This window comes from Alligator mississippiensis, chromosome 7 (assembly GCF_030867095.1).
Source record: "Alligator mississippiensis isolate rAllMis1 chromosome 7, rAllMis1, whole genome shotgun sequence".
NCBI classification, from domain to species: Eukaryota; Metazoa; Chordata; order Crocodylia; family Alligatoridae; genus Alligator; species Alligator mississippiensis.
In genome coordinates, this window is record NC_081830.1 from 13,209,304 (window position 1) to 13,222,724 (window position 13,421).

Genomic DNA, 13,421 nt, shown 5'->3' on the forward strand with positions numbered 1-13,421 from the left:
TGTAGACACAGAGTTGATTCAGCCCTTTTGGAATGAATTGACAATAATTTAGGACTTTCCGGCTGCTACCAGGTAACCTCCTCTTGTCCCTATGCCACCTACACTGTCACATGGCCCCTGTGTTGTTTTCACGGCTGCCTTGCTGACCTTTTCAGCATGCTGGATGCTGATCCGTTGAAGCCATTCCTGCCCTCTCTTCCCACAGCCAGCAACAGGGAGATAGGCATAATGGTCCAGCAAAACAAAGCATTTTGCTTTGTTGGAGTGGCTGGCATGGTGCAGATCAAGCTGCAGTGAGTCATGGAACATGCCCACCACAGCAGTTCTGGCTCCCTGTTTGGGCTGAAGAACTTGTGAAAGCCCCAAGACATTCCAGCTTGGTGAAGATGGCAAGTGTCAGCAGGGGTTGGGGATAAAATTAGTGTCTTTATTAATCTTTTTACAATGTACTGTTTCTAGTGATGGTGGCAAGCAGACCTGTTATCTCCAGTTCTCCAGGGCCATGGGCAGAGCAGCCTTGTGAAGCAGGTACTTTGTCAGACCATGTGGTTCTCTCCCATGAATATCCATGCTTTGTGCTTATTATCCACTTCTCTCTCAAGCAGTTGCACAGGTTCAGCTAACATGGACATTAGCCAAGAGAATAGTAATTAACTGGCTCAGGAACAGCAGGGTAAGCAGCTGTGAAGATGTGTTTTTTCTCTCTCACTTTGGTTCCAATCAGATTTGTCTGTGATTACATATGACAATAGTCTTCAAATACCTGAAGGGTGATTTACAGAAAGGATGGAGATGGACTTTTCTCTGGGGCCATATAAGGCAGGACTAGGAGCAATGGCCTCGGGCTGCAGCAGAGAAAATTGAGGTTGAAGATTAGGAGGAGCTTTATGAGGACTGGCATTGGAACAGACTATCTAGAAAAGTTGTGGAATCTCCACCCCTGGAAATTTTCAAGAGCAGGATGGACAGGCACTTGGCTGGGGTCATCTAGCCAGGGAGCAGGGAGCTGGATGAGATGACCTTGTGAAGTCCCTTTCAGCTCTACTTTCCTATGATCCTAGGTTGCTTATGAGGAGGTTTAACTCAAGCAAAGCTCCTCTCAAGCTACAATGAGAATGCCTAGGATTTCAGGAGGCCTGATGCAGCCTGCACTGAAGCCCAATGCTGTCAGGAGTTCATTGCTCTCTGTTTCTGGGCAAGGTAGCTTAGAGCCAGTTCTAACACTTATGCATGTGCTGCCATGATAACTCCTAACTATAGTGGAGACAGCTTATATGCCCTTGTGGCTCACTCTCTCTCCTCCCGTTTCATATGTGAGTGGCATTGGAGAAGGGAGGGCAGTGACTGCTTCTGCAGCAGCTGCAAGGGAGAGGCTGGCTTTAGGAATTGATAGCAAACCGCTCAGTATGAACTTGAGGTCATCTGTGTAACATCAGCCTAGCTCAATAGGGTCTAAAGAGGCATGGCAAGAACCTGGTATAGTTTCACTGAACCTGCCTCGCATCAGTGAATTATCAAACAAGCTATCATCAGTGGTAACTTGTTTATCTGTCAAGCAAGTCTTTTTCAAAGCAACTGAATACAAGGAGGGTGAGGCTTGATTCACCTTGTCACTTAGTCCATGACATTAGCTCTGTAGAGATAGAATGGTCAAAGTGAAAGAAGAATCCAGCCCAGGTGGTGGACTACACAGTGCAGGAGATCTGGACACACGCAGCGGGTGTTTGAGTAATTGCTTTCCTTGGCCTGTTTATTGCAATGTGGTGGAAAAAATACCCAGGTACCTGGCAAATGGAGCCGACTGCTGGCTTCCTGATGTTTGGCATGTTTGATCTCTGTTTATACATGTTTGCAGGGATACTTTGCTTTAAAAAAAGAAAAAGCACGCACTTCTGTTTGAGGAACAAACATCCAGCCCTGAGGATCATAAATTGTCTTTTTCCATCATTCACAGGGAAGTCTTTGACTGGCTCCCTTCTGCTGTGGAGGTGGCCAAGCCCAGAGACCCAAGCAACCAGGAGCTGAGATGCAGGGAAGTATTGCGTTCTGGGAAAAGATCTGCTTCTCTTTCAAAAGGGTTCTTTAGACCTAACCAATCCCTAACACCGGCCACAGAGAAAACAGTCTCTGAATGTCTTGGTGGAGCAGTGTTTTGAGGGTTGTAGGCTCAGGTGTTCTCTGGTGGACATGAACAGAGCTCTGGCTCTGCTGCCTTGATTACAACCACGAATGGTTGGAACCTCTGTGCCTGTAGCATCAAGGCAACTGTAAGCAATCGACAGAGTTAATGGCATGCGGTGTCTCACTAGGTGGGCATGGACATGAAGGTGGGCATGGACATGAAACCTCAGAAGCTGCCATATGGGGGTGCTTGATGATGGATTGTGAAGCATTTCCCTGAGGCTGCTGGAGAGTGACCAGTAGTCATTCTCGCTGGTTCCTAGTAGACATCACCTCACCTCTGTTTCAAAAGGACCATGATAGCTGGCAGCTTCAAAGGGAAGCCAAGGAGCAAATGAGCCAGAAGACTGAAAGCATTCCCCCAGAGACACAAGTGTAAGCTGGTGTCCTACAGACTGTCCTTTGTCCTAGCCATGGAGAGCAAAGACTCTGGGGAAACTTTGAGGTCTTTAAATCCCTTATTGAGGGGATCTGGGACAGAAAGTAAAAGCCACCTTGCCCCCTGGGGACGGGGAATAGGGCAGTGAGAAGTTTCCACAGAAGGCCTGATGACTGGTAAGACAGAGGCAGCATTAACTCCCTACTTTGAGTGCTTAACCCAGAGATCACAGAGATGTCAAGGGATCTGTCCTCCTGACTGACCTTCTCTATATTAGTTAGTCACTGGTATCTGAGAGAGGAGCCTCAGGGTGAAAGAGCCTGAGGATGCTCCGGGTTGCTGCTGCCACTGCCTGGTGCTTTCAAGGAGAAAATGGAGAGTGGGTTCATTCTGAATGAGTCATGCATGGGTTTTGCTCGTGGCAACTGTGTGTGAATGAGGTGTATGCCACAGGGCTGGTTAGGACAGGTGAGAGCATTTGGCTGGATGAGGAGCTGGCATGTGAAGAATGTGCCTGGTACAGAAAGGAAAGCAAGCAAAGGAGGCTTTGAATGGGGAAAGATCGTGCAGGGGGAGTAGCTGCAGTTCCTGGGATATTAGCTCACTTAGATTTGAGATTCTGTCTTCTTTCACTTTCAGCAAAAACACTGCTAAGACCCATCTGCCTCCCCCTGAAATGGATTTAAGTTCATTAGAGCAGCAGACTGGACAGTAGAGGTGGCTGCGTTTTGTTCCTGACATTGACACTTGCCATGTGACCTCAGGTAAAACACCTTGCAAGGATGATACCCCCTATTTCATACCTGGAAAAACAGCACCATGAAGTTTAAGTAACTTGCCCAAAGCTGGAGTCTGAGATGGAAAAAATCATTCCAGACCTTCCCTTTTGTTTTGTACAACTCTCCTCTGGAATAAACATCACCTGAGATGCAGTGTAATAAATAACAAGGGTTTTTTATTTTAACTTAATTAGAGGATGATTAGGGTAATGTGTTATCAAGAGGCTAATTATTAGCCTGAGTGAAGTCAGTAACTTAGATTGTTCTTGTATATCCTGACTCCTTGTAGTCATGGGATCAAGAAAAGACTCTTAACACCAGTCTGGTGAAGCAGATCTAACTTTCAAGCAGCTGGTTTCGCAGCTTGAATTATAAATGAACAAGACTAATCAACTGAACATTCCTCCCAAATGGGGAACTGTTTTGAGAACGGAAAAGGCTCCCACCGCAGCAGATCTTATCAGAAGAAATTCCCAGGCCTGTGTAACCTAGCAGTTCAAACTAGAGGATCCTAAAGCCCTTATGGCCTTAATCTGTGAATCCGTGCAAGTCAGTAACAAATGGAGTTAACTAAACCTCAGGGTAAATGGTTAAAAACACTGCACAAAGGCATGATCACTCCCCTGCTCCCACTTTTTCAGCACCCTTATCCTTTCCCTTTTATCCTGACATAGGTTTTTCTGTGGGAATAAGACACAAACACAACACAAACACTGTGTTTGATTCACTTTTGCTGTGTACTGTGCGGACTCAATTATGATGTAAACCACTGTCTGTTGAAATCTGGGTTTTCCATAGAGTCCCAAGTCAAATAGGGATGGTTAGATCATCTGTATTTACCTTTGCAAAGACCTATGGGATGGAATTTATATTAAGATGACTATAAAAAACTGCATTGCAGTATCAGTATGTTTGTGTGTGTGTGTGTACAGGCATTTGGATCAGGGACCTGCAGTTTATACCATAACACATGCTGAGGCACGATGTTTTGCTTATTTGTAAGACATGAGGGTGTTTTTTTTGGGATTATAGCTACCACAATCACTGTTATTATTGAGTTAGAGGAGATTTCCTCCTCCATATTCCTGTGTCACAATTTAGTGTTAGAGTGAGATCTGTCCTCTGGGCAGCTGGACCTTACGCACTAGCCTGACTCATCAAATATGCTAAGCTTTCTTGAATGCAGTGTTCTTTGTCCTTCAGCTTGGACAATCCTCCCGGAGTTTCCCCAGGCCACCTGATTATATTTGAAGTGGTTGGACATTTTTATGGAGAAAGGAAGAGCTCTGAGACATTTGGAGAAACCACAGGCTTTGGTCACTTGTGTTGTACTGGGAAGAAAGTAGAAGAAAAATATTAAATGAATGGAGCCCTCTGTTTTTTTCATATTGCACTGGACTAGTTCTTCTCTTTGCACGTGAACCCTCCACTTGCATGGATAGAAATCCTCTTCATTCCACTTCTAGGGAGAGAAACAGGATGGAAAATACATTTGTGAGGAGAACTGAGGACTCCGGCTTTATAAAATAATGGAAAGAGGTGTATGCGTGTGTTGTTTCTCCTCTATTTGGATGAACTCAAAACTGCTCAACTGTGTCATGGGCCGTATGCTGCTCTGATATAAGGGAGGCTCTCCATTGGTTTCAAGTTAATGAATAGAGCCTTGTGGTTTTTGGAGCAGGGAAAGTTGGGAGGCGTCCCTGGCCTGCCGCTCTGTGTGGTCACGGTGTGTAACAGTGATAGACACACGGGCCTGATGGCTATAGATGGGTCCCTGTGCTCTGATGCATGCAGTTTGTTGCTAAGATGACCTCCTTAATAGTACTTCTGAAGGCACCAATGTCTTAAACCTGATTCTGAGTCAATCAATGAGGGATAGTGCTTTTCTACTTCAGTGGGCTGTGATGGTAAAATAGATTTGTTGCCATGAGATATCCAGATAGGTGCTGATGACCGGCATCATTACACAAGCTAGGAGCAACTTTTTAAGCAGCAGATTTATACAACAAGGAACTCTGTTCAGACCTGAGCAGCAGCCTTGTGTCCAGAGAAATGCACATTCTGCTGGCAGCAAGGCTAGTGTAATCAACCACGTGCTGATGTAAGAGCTGTTTCCACTCATTTCCCTTTCTAAGTGAATTAACCTTTCCAACCAAGGGATCATTTGCAGTAACTGAGCTTTTGGCACATAAAATGAGTAGCTTCCACCACTCCAGAGAAGACCTCTGTGGTTTATAAAAGCCCTGTGCCTGTAAATCTGTGCTCTATTTGTCAGCTATTTATCTTAAGTGTGAAAATTTGACCCCTTGATGAAGCAGGTATACTCTGACCTCTCCCTCCAGCTCTGACCACTGGTGTCCTCTGAGACATTACATGTGGCTTGTGTTTGAGCTAGATGTTCTAAAGGGCTTTGGGACATGTTTTTGGATGCTTAGTATTAGGAACCCTTTATTGATCTAACACCAGATTGACAGATCTGATGCCAGTGGTGGACAGTGAGACCTTCTGGAAATTCTTGCTAAGCAAGTTGGGAATTAAAGCCTATGGTGCAATGCAAGGCCCAAATATTGCATTGGAAAGGAGGTGACTTGTAACCAGGAGACTTCAACACAATGAGTTTCACTGCAGCAGAGGCTAAAAGCGAGAAGGGAGAGAGGTGATGTATCAGGAGCATGGCAGCAGGAGTCAGTCAGATGGTCTCTCTCAAAAACAGAGGGCAAAAGCTGGTGTGGCTTCCCCTAGGCCCCTTTTGCTGTATTTGCTATTGGGTTCTCTCTGGCCTTATCACAGAGAAAGTCAGCTTCTAACTAGGTTGAATTGAGCACCTTGCACCCTTTATTCTCCTTGGGGGAAGGCATCCCCCCTCCCTGCCCAATGGTAACAGATATACATCTGGAGCAGTTCAAAAGCTGGACTTTCCTCCAGTCCTGATGTGGATTCGGCTCTTACTGAGCAGTTCAGTGAGGCCAGTCAGTCAGACCCTGCTCTGTTAGAGTGAAGCTGGTAGGTCTGTGCCCTGACCCTGGGCCCAGGCTCTTGATATACTGCAAGCTGTAGAGTATATCTCAGTTGCTCTATCTCCAATCCTTTTCCTTGACAAGCCTGCGAGTGTTCCTTCCAGCACAAAGAGCCGGTGTGTGGGGCTACATGTTTGCTCCGTAAACCACACTCTCACAAAAGAGTGAGCCAGGAGGAAGCAGCAAAGGGCAATGACCGAGAGCAGTTGCTCATGGGGAAGGGAGGGAGAAGAGGAAACAACTATGGACCTTCTTTTTACTGCCTGCCTGTTAGGAACTTGAAGGCAGCCCTCCGTAATCCTTCTTGGCCAGCGGCCAATGTTCTCAGTCACTGAGGAGAGACTTAAAAGAAGCATTTATTTTTAGGTGCCAGATCAGTTCTGGAAACTTGGCAAAGCTGCTCAGATCTTGGCATGGGCCCCCAGAAGCTCAGTCAGAGCAAAGAGCACGAGTGACATAGATATAGATCTCTCTCTCTCTCTCTATAGATGTATAGATTTTTTGTTGTTGTTCCATTGCTCCAAGGGCTGTGAAGGAGCTCAGATTAATACCTGCCAATGGGAGGAGGGAACTCTGCCAAATGATTCAACCAGGAAGGTTGAGGGTCAGGCTATTCCCAACCTTCCCCCCTGGTCCACCCCACTTCTCTGGAGCAAATCCCTTGACTTCAGCTTCCGACCTGTGAAACGAGAACTATTTTCCTGGCACCAATGAAAGGGATGATTGTTACCATTAATGATTATAGAGAAGCCACCATTGACATTCCACTGCCAGCAAGTATCCCTAGTGGGGTCAAGGTAAGATTCTTGCTGAAGGAAATGAGGGAAATGCTGACTTCTCCAGGAAGCGGCTGGCATGTGGCATCCCAGCTACACGTGGCAGGCAGAGATGAGGTGTACCTTGACTATATTTGTTGCAAAAGTTGTATTTTGCAGGCAAAGATGAACATGAGCCGGCAGTGTGACGAAGCCATCAGAAAAGCCAATGGCACTTTATCGTGCATCAGCAGATGCATGACAAATAGGTCCAGGGAGGTGATACTTCCCCTCTATAGGGCGCTGGTCAGACCGCAGTTGGAGTACTGCGTGCAATTCTGGGCGCCACACTTCAAGAAGGATGCGGATAACCTGGAGAGGGTACAGAGAAGGGCAACTCGTATGGTCAAGGGCCTGCAGACCAAGCCGTACGAGGAGAGACTAGAGAAACTGGACCTTTTCAGCCTGCGCAAGAGAAGGTTGAGAGGCGACCTTGTGGCTGCCTATAAGTTCATCACGGGGGCACAGAAGGGAATAGGTGAGGATTTATTCACCAAGGCGCCCCCGGGGGTTACAAGAAACAATGGCCACAAGCTAGCAGAGAGCAGATTCAGACTGGACATTAGGAAGAACTTCTTCACAGTTCGAGTGGCCAAGGTCTGGAACGGGCTCCCAAGGGAGGTGGTGCTCTCCCCTACCCTGGGGGTCTTCAAGAGGAGGTTAGACGAGTATCTAGCTGGGGTCATCTAGACCCAGCACTCTTTCCTGCTTATGCAGGGGGTCGGACTTGATGATCTATTGAGGTCCCTTCCGACCCTAACATCTATGAATCTATGAATCTATGAATTCTTTCTGCTCTCTGCACATCACAATGCCAAGAGCTCTCTGTGGGCTGGACACTACCATAAACACACAGCTGCTGAGGTGCATCTGAGATGTGTGTTTCTGGAGCTGATCAATCCTGCACTGCGTTTCTTAGAAATTGTAAGAGTGGCTCCCAGAGGAGGCTGAAGTGAAATCCAGGGTCCTTACTTCTGGTTTACATATTGCTTTAGGTTAGGGGTATCTCTGTTCAAGGTAGTGCCGTGAGCACCTGTTAGAGAGGGAAGGCTGATGTTAGGTGTTCTCTCCTATCCCGTTGACTTCACCTTGCTTGATCCATGAAGGGCAACTCTGCCAGCAAAGCCAGTTTTACAAAGCTTGGCTTGATTGAGGGGTCTGTGATGGCATGTGGAGCCTGTGAAGTGCCCATGAGAGTGTATTAGCTACCCAAGTGGGCTAGGAAGTTGGAGTTTATTAGTCACTACAAGACTGGGTGGTGCCTGCTGGGCCCAGGCTGGAGAAAAGGGTAGGTGGTGGGGAAAGGTGCTCTTAGGTGTAGCCGAGAGGGGGCAGGTGGCTTTCACATGGCTGATCTGTGATGCGGATGAGGAATCCACAGGCTGTGCCACATACCAGCACTACCTGCTGCAGCTTGGGAGTGGGGATAGGAGTGCAAATGTGGAGCAGAGCACCAGGGAACAGCCTTCCTACCCTCTCAACACTCCTTCATCTCTTTCCAAATCATGTGTGCTCACAATCACTGAGTTTCCTGGCTGCTGTGATGGATTCCCTTCCCATGAGACACCCTCTGGCTCTTTCAGCCTTGGGCAATCAACCCTGAAAAGCCATATTAGCTGGCCTTTTTTCAATTTGTTTCCTTTTTCTCACTTCCCTGTTGTCGAGGCCCTGAATGTACTTGGATTTGAGGGGGATAATTGGAAAGATATGACTCAGATCAATCTTGTTCTCCCTTTGCTTCCTGATAACAAGTACTCTGAGCTACTTGGGCTTCACCCATGCCAGTCCCTGACCCTGCAACGTCCTCCCCTCCAGACAGATGGTTACTTAGCACAGCTCACCTGTTCTGCAGCTCTATAGCATGCAAAAAAGGTTGCTAGATCTAAGATCCAGATTCAGCATGTTTGGTTCTTCCTGGGTTTTTTTGATTGTCACTGGCTGTATCCACACAAGACACTTAATGTGCAGCAGCCTAATAACACCATGCAGTAATGTGCTGGGCAAAAACACTGCTAATACTCTTCTGCACAGTAGTATTAGGCTACTGTGCAGTAAGTGTCACAAAAAAAGCTGTGTGCTGGCGCTACTGCACAGTAACTGTAGTTATTGTGCATTTAGTTAATACTTCATTAAGCAAGTACTAAATTAAATGTGCAGTAACTACTGCACTTTAATGAACATGTAGACACATCCACTGACTTGTATCCTAAGTGTCCAGTGTTGTGAAATCATAATTGCAGCAAAAACCCTGTTTCCTTAGCATGGCCAATGGAATACGTGAAGAAATCTTTCCTTTGCAGGTTGTTTGGGGTGTTTCTTGTTACGGTGGTCATTGTTGTGCCCTCGGATTAGACAAGAACTGTTGTCCATGGATTCAAATCCATTAACTCATTCATATTAATCACCTAAACATGGACTAAGGGAACTTATGGCACCTGATTCACCCCTGTCTTGTCCTGACATTTATGGAACGTAAGAATAGCAACATTGCCAGTGGGACCTGAAGGACTGGTTCATCAAGATTGTTATCTAGGCTGGCTTTCCACAGCTGGTATTTCCTCAGGTGAGACATGCTGCAACTGGCTGCTTGTGCCATGTTGGACAATGGGTGGCCAATAATTGCAAATCCCACAGATGTATGAGGCTGCTTTGCTCCTATTCCATCACAAGACTCATCCTAACATTATATGGCCACTTGCTGTTCCTAGGAAGGTGAAAAATGCCTGCTGCAGAGCCAGAATGGGCATGAGGCTAGGCATGCAGAAGTAATCCCAGCTCTGCCCCATGCCTTCTATGCCACCAGGGGTGAGTCCCTTGGTTTCTCTGTGCTTTGGTTTCCCCCTCCAGACAAGAGTGATGCTTTGTTCTTCCTGAAGTGCTTTGGGGCACAGGCAGTCCAGTGTCTTGCAAGAGCAAAGGTCTTATGTGTTTAGCTCAGGTTATTCTGTGCTGAAGAATGTTCCTGCCCTCTGCTCTCTTGCTTGGAAACCTGATGTAGACAGCTTTGTCTTATTCCTGAAGCCGGCTGTTCAGAGATCTTTGAGTTCTCAACATATCCAGTAACTCTGACCTAGGTGAGGGTTGGGGTGGGGGACACAGGCCAACATCTATGTGGCTTCCTGGAATCTTAAACAAACGCTATCCATAATCCAGACGTTTAGCATCAGAGCATTGTAAACAGCACAGAGGCAGACAGATTCTGCAATAGGCGGACCTTTTATTACACACAATTAGATATGCAGAAGGTGGGTCAGATTCTGATATCCCTTCTCAGTGATTACTCAAGTGTTTACTCAGGGTCTGGTTTGGATCACTTCACTCAATCCGAGTAGTGCTTTGCTCCACACTGACCGCTATAGTCAATAAAGCTGCTCCTATGGTGCTAGAATCTGACTCATTCCTTACTCAGGTGATACTCTCCTGGCAGGACCTGAGACCTGGGACTGAGTCAGGAATTCAGGCTTTGGCCCTTTCAGTCCCCTGACACTCCTTAATTGCTGTACACAACATCCTGCTGATAGAAGTTATGGGTTAGATACTGCCAGGTGGATTCAACCCAGTACCATTCCAGGGATATGAGTACAACTGATGATCTAATGGGTGTATGTTCTTGTTTTGGAAAACTTCCACTGATTTGTTTTGGGAATTTCCCAGAAATTTTGATTTCTACCATGTTTGTTGCATGCATCTTACTTGCAACCTACATTCCAGAGGCAGTTGTCTGAATTACATCTCAGCTCCATTATTTTAGAGGCTATGCATCAATGCGGTGAAAGATGGTCCAAGTCTCAGATGGGTTTGCAGTCTTGATGGGGCCATGAGCTGAGTGATGTGAATAAGCAGAGATTAGACCAGATGGATTAATGGTACACGGGGCATGTTTTATATGGGCTCCACATGTGCACAATGGTTATCGTCAGTAGCAGATGCCTCTGCCCCTGGTCTAAGAGTGTAACCTGTCTCCTTCTCATAAGAAGGGGGGTTTGACCTTGACTTAGAAATTTCCCTTCCCTGTGTGTTTCACTGTTTGGCTTCTACCCTGCCCCTGAGAAGTAACTATATTTGATTTTCAACAGCATAGCAGATATTTGTAAGGTGCAGTGGGGCTTTTTTATACTCGGCACTCATAACTGGAAGCAGACTTCCCAAAGAGGTTGGCACTCAGTTTAAGTACTTGGGAGGAGATCAGGAAGAGAAACAGCATTAGAGCGGGGCATGGGGTTGTTCTGAACTGAAAGCAAATTCAGTTCATTTTGTTTACATGAACAGAGCTGATCCCTTGTGCCAAGAGAAAAGAGGATGCCTAGATCTGTGGGGTGGAGCTGTGCTGCAAAAACCTTATCCTGGCTCTTTAACAAGCTGCAATACTTCAGGAAGGGCTGAAGAACTTGGGTAGGCTTTGCACTCCCACTTGGCCAAAGGGGGGTGGGGGAAGATATTTTTTGGTATGTCACACATTCTCCAGATTTTTCTCCGTTCTCTCCAGCTGCAGCTTCCCTCTGTGCCCAGCTCTGCTACCCCAAACTCTGTGCTAGCTGGCATGGACTGCCAGCCCCTGACCTCCTTACATTGTGTTGCAAAGCCCCTTGGTTATCAGACAGCCTCCTATGCTGCTTAGTTTCTCCCTAGAGCTGTTTAGATCTTGCACTGTGTGCAGAAAAGGGAGATTTCAAAGATGCAGTGGATCCAAGCTAATGAGAATTTAAATTAGCCATTGATTACAATGATGGGGCTGAATTTACTCTCCTGAATCAGCCAACAGGTTAAAGGCCCTGGATCTTAATAGGCTCAGGATAGGGAAGGGTGCTGTCCTGAAACAGAGAAGCTGTAGTGCCTCAAGCACTCCAGGCAGAAGCTTAAGGTGGCTTCCATAACCCTTCTTCTGGGGGCAGTAGCCACAGAATTGCAGAGCTGTTGTTTGTAATTGTAAATACTTGTTATCTCAGCATACAGTACATCATGTAGGTGTAATAATTCTTGCTTCCCCTGCCCAGATCTGCTGAACCTCAACAGCTGAGGCATTAATTGTCCTGTGCACTGACAACTGAGGGATTCCATGCCAGGGATCTGTCCGTACTTTGAGTTCTGCTCTCCTTTCTACTGATGCAACTCAGGTGGCTTCAAAGAAATTACAGCAGATTGATGTCAGCAGGACTGAGGTCAGGACAGGGCTCGTGGGTTGTAAAACAGCCACCCATACCTCATTATAGCTCTGCAAACGGTCACTCTGTGGAATTTATTGTGGCATGCAGTCACTGAATTGAATCCCATGAGATTTTTATCAGGCTGAATAATAATCTGGGCACAGGGCAGATGCAGTTTGTCACCAACCTTCCAGCAGTGAATGAGTTAACCCAGAACACACCAGGCTCACATACAGTGCCAAAGAGTTTTGTGGTCAGGGTCCCATTTCAGTGATGCTGATGTGATGGAAGAGTGTGAAGCTCACTGTGATTACTCCAGCCTGAAGTCAGCGTCACAGAGCCGAGCGGAGCCAAAGCCATCTCTTTTTAGAGGGGGTGGTAGGCCACTCATATCTAGCAAAGCACATGGGAGGAGATCAGAAAGAGAAACAGCATTAGAGCCAGGGCATGGGGTTGTTCTTCATTATGGCAAATTCATGCAATACAACGAGAATTCAGGCATAGGTTTGGGCAGACCCTGGTTGTTCTGGGATGACCAAGACCTTTTGACATCAGACGTGTCCCAACGTCTGTGTCGTTGTCCCCCCCGCTCCTCCCCCTGCTAATATGCATGTTGGGGGTGAGATTCACCAGTAGTCTTATGGTTCTTGGTTGGGATTGCCCCATCAGCTGAATGTTGCATCCTCTTCTACCCCTGCTCCAAGACTAGGAATGAGAAAAGCAGAGGTGTGCGCCTGATAGCTCTGAGAAAACAAGGCATTCTTTCTGTATGGCCCAGAGCCCATCTAGCATGGCCTGTGGTGAGAGGCACCTCCAGTAAAAGAGCATTGGGAGCCAGGACGCTGTCTTGACTTGTGTGCATGAACGGTTTAGATGGGCTGAGTGGCCATGTGTGTGAGCGGGCTGTGTGCAAAGAATTTTCAGCAGCTGATGAGCATAGGCAGCCCGAGCCCCACAGCCCTGCCCCAGCTATGCCTGGCATCTGGGAGTCAGCATTCTGCTGGCTTTATTGACATTTGGAAGCCTGCCTCCCACTTGATGGCAGCTTCATGTCCCAGGGCTCGCTTGCTTCTAGGGAATATTCATGCAGTTGTCTGCTGGTGAAG

At 46.9% G+C, this 13,421-nt stretch overlaps 1 long non-coding RNA gene across 3 annotated transcripts in view; it reads left to right on the forward strand.

The window, feature by feature from the left end:
* The window catches only part of LOC106740297 (uncharacterized), a 43,022-nt gene that overhangs the window by 16,290 nt on the left and 13,311 nt on the right, over positions 1-13,421 (forward strand). The window contains exons 2-4 of one of the 3 annotated variants that reach the window (XR_001373772.3): positions 460-528; positions 1,955-3,324; positions 4,543-4,881. This is a non-coding gene — a long non-coding RNA (uncharacterized LOC106740297). Of the gene's footprint in view, positions 1-459; positions 529-1,954; positions 3,325-4,542; positions 4,882-13,421 lie in introns of those variants that run through there. The other 2 variants (XR_009463337.1, XR_009463338.1) reach the window with 2 other exon arrangements.